The sequence below is a fragment of the Chrysochloris asiatica genome, unplaced genomic scaffold (genome assembly GCF_000296735.1).
Source record: "Chrysochloris asiatica unplaced genomic scaffold, ChrAsi1.0 scaffold00164, whole genome shotgun sequence".
Taxonomy (NCBI): domain Eukaryota; kingdom Metazoa; phylum Chordata; class Mammalia; order Afrosoricida; family Chrysochloridae; genus Chrysochloris; species Chrysochloris asiatica.
The window spans coordinates 5,998,590-6,007,946 of NW_006408682.1; the positions used below are offsets into that span (position 1 = coordinate 5,998,590).

Genomic DNA, 9,357 nt, shown 5'->3' on the forward strand with positions numbered 1-9,357 from the left:
TTAAAGTGTCCAAAGCAAAATGTCAGTTTGAAGACTAATATGCACATGACCCAAGCTATGGTATTTTCAATAGTCTCGCTTGCATGTGAAAGTTGGACAATAAATAAAGAAGATCATAAAAGAATTGATGCATTTGAGTTATGGTGTTAGAAAAGAATATTAAACATACTGAGGACTGTCAGAAGAACAAACAAATCTGTGTTGAAAGAAGTACAGCCAGAATGCTCCTTGTAAGTTAGTATGACAAGACTTCATCTGTCATACATGAGACATGTTGTCAGGAGGAACCATTCAGGACATCTTAAATCACAACCTCACAGGGATCAGTCTCATACAGATACTTATAAATATGCAATATGTAAATATGGATTACACATATAATCCATCAATAAAACTTAAATTACAAAATAAAATTACTCCATAATGGGTTCCTTTCTCTTAAATTCCTTAATTCAAATACATGATTTTACATGTAATTTACAATGATCCAGTGATGCATTGTAAATTCTAATTTGTCATGTCTACCTTTTAATGACATGCCAAACATTTACTTCAAAAAAAATTTACATTTTGTCTTGCCATTTTGTTTGAGGAAAATGATGAGTGATTGGTAAGAATTGTGCTAAGCTATTCAATATGGAAAGTTCATTCAACCATCATTTCCTTTGGCCAGATTGTATCCATGCATATCAGATAATAATCTATGTCCTTCCTACCAAATGTAAAAGCTTCTTAGTGAAGAATGAGTCTATATATGTTTTTTCTTTGTTTCAGTTTAAGGACACTATGTGAACATTTTCAATTATTCAAAGATTTCTAGGGATGGAAAAACTCAAGAGTTCTAAAGTTTGTTGTCATGTCTTTATCTTTGGGAAAAATTATAAACAGATCATCTCAGGAAGATACCGTTTTACAACTAAAATAAAAAGTGTGGTAAAATCGGGAATTACTTAATAATCTTCTCTTGCTCAGTTATTGTTTCTGACCAATTAAATGAGAACTAACCTCATTCTTCAGACTTCTTTCTGAAGGATAAGGCAGGGAGGGCAGTCAAAGGCACAGAAAAGCTTTGATCTCTTACTATTTAGAGAGAGAGCCCTCTCTTGGACACACCATTTCAATGTTGTTGTTAAATGCTGATGAGTCAGTTCCAACTCATAGCAACCCTGTATAGGGTTTCCAAGAAGTGGTTGGTGGGTTTGAGCCTTGCCATTATTCTTGCAGTTGGAAGTCCAGTGCTTATCCAAGAGTGACACAACAGGACTCCACCATTTCAATAGGAAGGTATTTACCAAGAGCGTTCAGGGGAAGCACTAGAGCTATGGCAATGTGGGAAAGTTGGAAGAGTATTTAATTGTGTGATCTTAGTTCAGACTTTCTCATGAGCATTTTGGACCTTGCTGACCTGGATATTTTGGGTAGAATGGTAGAGTGAGAAGATAAGAATTCTTGACCCGATATCTGTGAAAATGGGTGACCTGGAATAAAGTGAGAGATTTCTCTTTATCTTCTTTTGTTGGGGAAAGGGAAAGAGAATTTATTGAATCCCTACTCTGTGTTAAACTTAGTTATGCTGCCCAAATAAACTCCTTACCAAGAGGCTGATTTTTTTAAGCCCATTGTTCACTCATTTATTTGACAAGTATTTATTGAACACCTAGGATGTGCCAACACTTTAAAAAGGTCTTGTGCAGCAGATTTGCCTAATGTAATACGTCATTTGATTTCTTTTTTTTTTTTTTTTTACATTAAGATCTAAAATGGATTTTAATGCAATGTTATCACAAGTTGACTGACAGATTACATATTTACTTCTTACTGCACATCTGTTATAACAATAAAGGAAGCATGCACTGAACAGACAATATGCATCATGAAATAACGAATGTCAACTTACTGAGGGCTTTTCTATGTTCCAGACATCATGCTAAGTGCTTCAATAGCATGATGTCATTTGATCTAACAACCCCATACATTTTCAGACGAAGAAACTGATGTTTAGAGAAGTAACTTAACTTGGTTTTTGTACACTGAAAGTTATCACGGTGCTATACAGCAAAGATGTTAGAGCTGTGCCTGGCATTTAACTGAATGGTGGTCATATAGATGTACGAGCGCATTTCACAGGACAAGACACACTGACCCTGATTTAAATACCCATGTAATGCTACAGTTGTTTACTCAGTGACCAATGAGAAGAAGTTTGAATATGTGTTCAGATACCACAAAAGCAGTTTTGTTTCAAGGTCTGTTCAAAAACAAGTCAATTTGGAAGTAAAGTGAACTTGATGATGAATGCCAATATTTGGCTATAAACACATTTAAGTCTACCTGCTATTCACTATGGGTTTAAATAATTAAAAATGCATTTTTAAAACTGAACCAGTGGTGATGGGGTGTTATCTGTACTGAACACAATTTGTAAAGTTCTAGCAGGGTAGAGATCAGATTAACATCAGTCAGATAGTTTTAGCTTCTGTTACATCTTAGCATTTTGACATAGAGAAGACCACTTAACCATCTGAGCTTGTTTCTTTCTCTTTCCAGAAGAGCAAAAATGCGATCATTACTAGGGTCGCTGTACACATTAAATGAGATATACATAAAACACCTGGCACATAGTAGACCCTCAATAAATGTGAGTTTCTTTTCTCCCCTCTTTGTCCTTTGTCACTACTAAAAGGTTTCCTCTCTAATGTGTTCAATAAATCCAAACATGCCCTGCACATTTTCTCTCTCCTGCTTGCTTGCCTTGAATTTCTACCCATTCTTGAATGATGCTACTCAGGTGGTAGACCTCGTAGAAGCAGGGATTAGGTGAGCCACCTGGGTCTTAACATCTTGCCATACTGCCTCATCCTGGGACCAACGCTTGTTAAGGAAAGAAGAAAGAAACATAAAGGCTGAGATGGTAGTATTCATTTGGCAACAACGCTGTTATTGGCGCTGTGAACTTATTTACATATATGGTTATTTAACTTTCACCTGTCTAGACGTCCTCTTCCACTAAACTGTAAACTCCCTGAGGGCATGGCCCAAGTTTGGTAGGTTTAAGACTCTTATACCTCCTTGTAAAGTGCCTCACAATGCTAGGTACATTCAGAAATAATTTGCTGATGTGGGAAAAGAAAATCTAAGACAGTTAAGATGTTCAAATATTTTACACAAAATATTTTTTCTGATGTCTCTTATTTCTTCTACTTATGTCAATTTATGGGTCAATTTTGGGATAGTTTTAGGAAATTTTTAGTGCTCATGTTTCAGATTCCTTTCAGTTTAGGATCTAATAGTTGGAATATAATCTTGTTATTAGTAATCGATGCAAAGTTCAAGAAACGCTCAGGTATTTTTCTTTGAAAGAAATGTTAAGACTTGGACTGAACATCCTAATTTTTATTCAGTGCACTAAATGAAAAAAAAAAAACACACCCCAAAACTGCAAAGGTCTTAGTCTAGTAAAGCAAGTGTCCCTCAATGCATTCCTGTAATCCTATTCCAAGTTGGTTCTTATGGGTCGGCCTGGTTAACCCATGGGCCATAGCCTTCCACCTCATCTGGATCTTCAAGATTCTCATATTCAAAAGAGGTTTCTTCCTCCTCTTCTTCCCGTATTGTCTTCATTACCTCAAGGAAGCTGGGGGGTGGTCCCTGATCTTTCAACTCCCTAAGTCTGCACCACAGTATTTCACTAAGGCTCGCCACCGCCACGACTTAGTTCCAAACGGACCTGATTTGCAATTTTCTAGGAATGGCATGCTTCTTGTATGCTTTCCCGAGCAAGGTTTCTAAACGTAATACATAGGCAGAGACTTTCTCACCCTCCTCCTGAGAGCTGTTCAGATACCTCTCCAGGCTTCCAAACACCTGCTTAAATGCCTCCAAGCACTCTTCCACACTATGGACTGATTGTCTGCCTGCATTTTATTCATGAGGTCCAGTGCAGGGCCACGCAGGCTTTCCATTAACCACCGTTTCTTTTCTACTTCCGCTACTGGCCACTCTTTGACGATCTCAGTGACCTGTTCTAACCAGATTTCAAAGGGCTCTTCCTCTGGGGCTGGAACAGCACTACCTGAAAATATTCTCAGTTTTCGGTATCTTTTGGGTAGCAGAGGCTGAGGTGCATGTACAATCGCTTGTCCCACCAAATTGGCCAGTCACTCCGGTGATAAGGAAGGAACTGCAGCTGTCGTCGACACTCCCTCATGCCCAAGAGCTCGGAACATACCCGCTAATGTCTGTCCCTTTTTTTCTAAAAAGAGGTTTAGTCTTTAAGAAATTCGGTGTCCTGATTAGGGGTCTTAAAGACCACTTTCCAAATGGCACCCCTTCCCTGCACCTCACTGTGGATCATTGAGGTATCAAGCTCCTCCATAAACTCTAACAAGACAGCATTGGCATTATCCTGCTTCTGGAATATTTTGCCAAACAGTCTATACCTGCCCAGAGACTTTAAATTATCCTGCAGAACCTCCTGAATCTCAGCCTCATCGCCGTCCACTGGTGTCCCCAGAACCAGCAGTGATTTCTGAGTATCCACATTCATTATCCCACACCAGTTCTCTAGCAGTGCCAGTGGCATTGCCCCAAATATCATCTCAGTCTAACTCTGAAGGGTGTCAACTGGTTTGTGGTGCAGATTTGCACTGCCTTAGATGTAAACTAAATCCTGGATGACCTATGGATTGAGTCCTGGGGCAGGTCACTCTAAGTCTTCTGGACCAGCAATCCTCATGTGCCCAGAACTCAGTATACTTACTATAATATCTCTAGAACTGACCCAAGATGGATGGGTTGTGTCTCACTTATAATAGAGCCACTGCAGTTCTCTAGCTGGTGTGTCTCTCAGTGATGCTGGCAGCCACGTGGTGGTCCTAACCCTTCTTTGATCATCGAGGCATCTGGAACATCTGACACTTGGAATGCTGGAAGAGAAGTCTCACAGTAGAGCAGTTGGATTCCTCCTTCTTGTATGTTCCAGACTGTTCCGTGAGAGCCAAGAGTATATCCAGCCTCTAGCACAGGAAGGTATTACCCAGCTCCACACAGTGGTGTGTCTGAGTCTTAGCTCCAACCAAACCAAGATGCCACTGGCACCCGAGAGCAGTCAGCAGGCCCTCCACTCTGCATCCATTAGCTGGTGGTCTCTGTCATTTGATCTCTTGACTGCTGCTTCCATGAGCATTGATAGTTGATCCTAGAAGAATGAAGTCCTTGACAACTTCAATCTTTTTTCCATTGATAAGAATGTTGTTTATTGGTCCAGTGTGAGGATTTTTGTTTTCTTTACATTGAGATGTAATCCATACTGAAGGCTGTGCTCTTTGATCTTCATCAGTAAATGTTCAAGTCCTCTTCACTTTCAGCAAGCAAGGTTGTATCATCTGCATATGGCAGGTTGTTAATGAGTCTTCCTGCAATCCTGATGCCACGTTTTTCTTCATAGACCCCAGCTTCTTGTATTATTTGCTCAGCATACATGTTGAATGAGTATGGTGAAAAGAGCAAAGATGTCAGCTTGAGGACTAAAGTGTGCCTGACCCAAGCCATGGTATTTTTAATAACCTCATATGCATGCAAAAGCTGGACAATGAATAAGGAAGACCACAGAAGAATTGAATGCTTTTGAGTTATGGTGTTGGAGGAGAATATTGAAAGTGCCATGTGCTTCCAAAAGAACCAATAGATACATTTTGGAAGAAGTACAGCCAGAGTGCTCCTTGGAGGCCAAGATGGCCAAACTTTCCTGTCTCATACTTCGGACATATTGTCAGGAATGACCAGTCACTGGAGAAGGATATCATGTTTGATAAGGTGGAGGGCCAGAGAAAAAGAGGAAGACCCCCAATGAGATGGATTGGCTAAGTGGCAGCATCGATGGACTCAAGTGTGGCAACAATAGTGAGGTTGCCCGAGGATCGGGCAGTGTTTGGTTCTGTTGTGCATAAGGTCGCCATGAGTCAGTACTGACTTGATGACACCTAACAACAACAACACTATGTTCCAGGTACTGTGCAAGCTATTGGGAACTCAGGGACACTTGTCCTCTTGGATCTTACCAAAAAAACAAAACAAAACCCTGAAGCTGTAACCACTGAGTTATTTTGGGCTTGTGGTGAGCCCATGGAAGTAGAGTAGACCCACTTCATAGGGTTTTCAAGACTGTGACTGTTCACAAGCACATCACTGGGCCTTTCTTTCAAAACTCTATTGTATGGGTTTGAACCATCAACCTTTTGATTAGTAGTCAATCAGGTAACTGTTTGTGCTATCCAGAGATGTCCTTTTACTCTAACCAAATATTAATTAACTCAGAGCTTTAGAATATTTCTGCAATAAAATTAATAGACAGGAAGATGGTAAATGTATATAGGGAATAGGTTGGAAGGATTAAAAATAGAAAAAGAAAAGCAGATGTTCTGCTTTCTCTACATTTCAGCATGAAGAAAAGTGATGTAGAAACATGAGCTGAAACCAACTTCCCAGATTTGTAACTGTCAGTAGTGGTCTTTTCAGTTTCCTCTGTTACCTGGTAATACTTGGCCTTGAGAAGCTGATCTTAGTCATACGTCAGTGAACTTTATTTCAAGATCATGCTGTCTGTTCCACAGGACTGATCTCCTTCCAGACTTCAAATGTGAAATGTCAGCCCGCCTGTCAACATCCCTAACATTTAAATTCTTAGGATACCAGAGATACTCTAAGGGAAAGGCCAGTAATCAACTGTGTGTACACATTTCTCTTCCAAACACCATTGAGAAGAGGCAAGAAGATATCTCCTGAACCATTTTTTAATAGCAAAGTAGGTAAATAAAGAGATGATAAAAAGCAGGAAGTATTTCTTTGATAAAGAATCTTATGGGCATATTTTAAAAAGACAGAAGGAAGAATTATAAAATTTGCGGGGGGTGGGGAGGGAGGGTTTCAATTTGATTGCTTTAATCTAAATGAGAAAAAAAAAAACATTTTTGTAGTTAAAGGCACCAAGGATTTAACAGGCATTCTGGGTATTGTAGATGCTGGGCTCCAGCTCTTTTTTTTTTAAAAATCAAATTGACATCAGGTTTACTAATATGATTTAAGCAAAATTTACCCAGGTAGTGTATATTTTTGTCATTGTTGTTAGTTTCCATCAAGTTGGTTCTGACTCATTGGTAACTTTATACATAACTGAATAACATGTTGCTAGATCCTGTGCTTTTATTGTTGGTACTCTTCAGTTCATGGATGTGCTATTGGTCAGTCCATCTTAATGAGGCTTTCCCTCATTTTTGCTGACCCTCTACTTACCAAGAATGATGTCGTGATACAGCGATTAGTCTTTTCCGAGGACATGTCTAAAATAAACATGCTAAAGCCTCACCATCCTCAATTCTAAGGAACATTCTGGTTGTATTTTTTCTAAGACTGAATTGTTCATTCTTCGAACAGTCCACAGTTTATTACTCTCCACCACAGTTCAATATTCAACACTATTTGAATGTGCTGGTTCTTCTTCAGTCTTCCTTTCTCGTTGTTCAGCTCTCATAGGCAGGGTGTATTTTAGGGTGTCCTAAATGTAGGCCTTTTCCAAGAACTTTTTATAGCTCTGCCATGTCATCATATAGCTATCCTTCCCAGATATTTTCCTGTCCCTGAAACGTATCTCTGAGGCAGTCTGTCCTTCAGCCCTACCCAATGTGGCTACCAGAGAATGAGCATCAATTTCACATTAAATAGTCCCACCCGAGTCATTATGTTTCAATGTGTGAACTTGACCTGTGTTTCCACATGCTTGACTACTCCTTAGCTGATGCATAAGAAATTCTTGAGGTTGTTTACTCTGCCATGAAGAATCATCCCAACCTTGTCCAGCATGCAGGGATGAATGCTTTGATCTGATTAGCAGGGCTTATTAAATTGTGGAGTGCTAAAATTAAGCACTTGGCTCTAGCCAATGCAGGCAAAAGGATTTGTTCTGCTGACTTAGGGACTGTCCAAAGACACACAGATAGGCAAGAAGTGAGTGAAGCAGAACCTAGAAAAGGTGCCATTTCAATACTGACAAGGACAATGTCCAGAATGAACTTGTGGAAAGGATCGAAACAGGATGGTAGTGATTCTAACTCAAGTTATTATGAAAAGTCAGGAGAGGGCGGGCCCAGTTTTCTCAGAATCTGAGACCCAAGAGACTGCTGACGAGCTACTGCATTTGTCACAGCAAGAATAATCAGTATGTTGGCATTTGGACTCTAGTGACAGGAATGAAAATGAGATTCTGTGAAAGACATATCAGAGTCAAGAGGCAGGAGCTGGGTTGTAGCAGGAAGGACGAAAGAACCAAATTGAGACAATTTGCTGAAGAAAGTGAAGTTGCCAATAATTGCTTCGAAGACAGTGTGTATCTGTCTGTGGGGGAGGTAGGATGCTTAGCAGAAAGAAGGGTGAGTTCAATCTTCATTGTGTTAACTTTGAGCAGCTGGGGAAGCCTCCTGGTGAGAATGCCATGGAGGCAGTTGGATAGATTACTTCCCAGAGGGGGACAATGTCGTTTGGATTTGTATGACCATTGGATCCAGCACATGGACTTGTTTTTTCTTTGATAATTTAACATGGCGCAATATGACCTTACTTTGTACTTCTGTAGCATGTGACCGAGACTGAGCCACGGGTGAGAAGGTTTGCACGCCATCACATTTCAGTGGAGCTCTGTTAACTAAAAATAGGGTGGGGATACATGGCTTGCCTGAGGCAGATTGGTATGTGACTTCTGGATTTCTGTTTATTAACAGGCTCTAACTTGGTATAGCTGCAACACATAGGATCCATGAGTATTTGCATGTTAGCCATGAATGCTCATCTAACACAAGGATATTCATGAACATTGAATGACAATAATATCAATAATTCTAATATTTTCATGGTAAATGTAACAGAGGAGCATCATGCAGCTGCTTAGGGAATGCTCTAATGAGGTAGGAAAGTTGAGGACACGCTGGCCCACGTGACCTAAAGGGGCGAAGACACAGAGGGGTGAATTGCCCAAGGTCAAACAAGAACGAATCCCAGACTAGCTGCCAATCCTTCTCACCTTTCTCAAAAACTGGATTTTCTCAGTCCTGATCTTATTTCCTACATGAATAATGTGCATTGAAACCTGTATCCAGAAACCACCTGCTTAATCTAATTTCATGGAGCTTCTAGCAAGCATTAAATGGGGAAAAAAACCTTGCAGGGGCCTGTAAAGATCGCTTCTTGGAGGAAAATAAATCCTTAATAGGAAATATACCCTGAGGCAGCTGGGGGCCTGGGGAATAAAAAGTCTCTGGGTGATGCTTGAATTATTTGTGTGCATATATGTGTGTGAGATATATATAT

The 9,357-nt window shown here is 40.0% G+C and overlaps 1 pseudogene; it reads right to left on the bottom strand.

Annotated features, from left to right (window-relative positions):
* Positions 1 to 3,507: 3,507 nt before the first annotated feature.
* On the bottom strand, positions 3,508 to 4,582 carry LOC102813485 (annotated as a pseudogene).
* Positions 4,583 to 9,357: the final 4,775 nt, after the last annotated feature.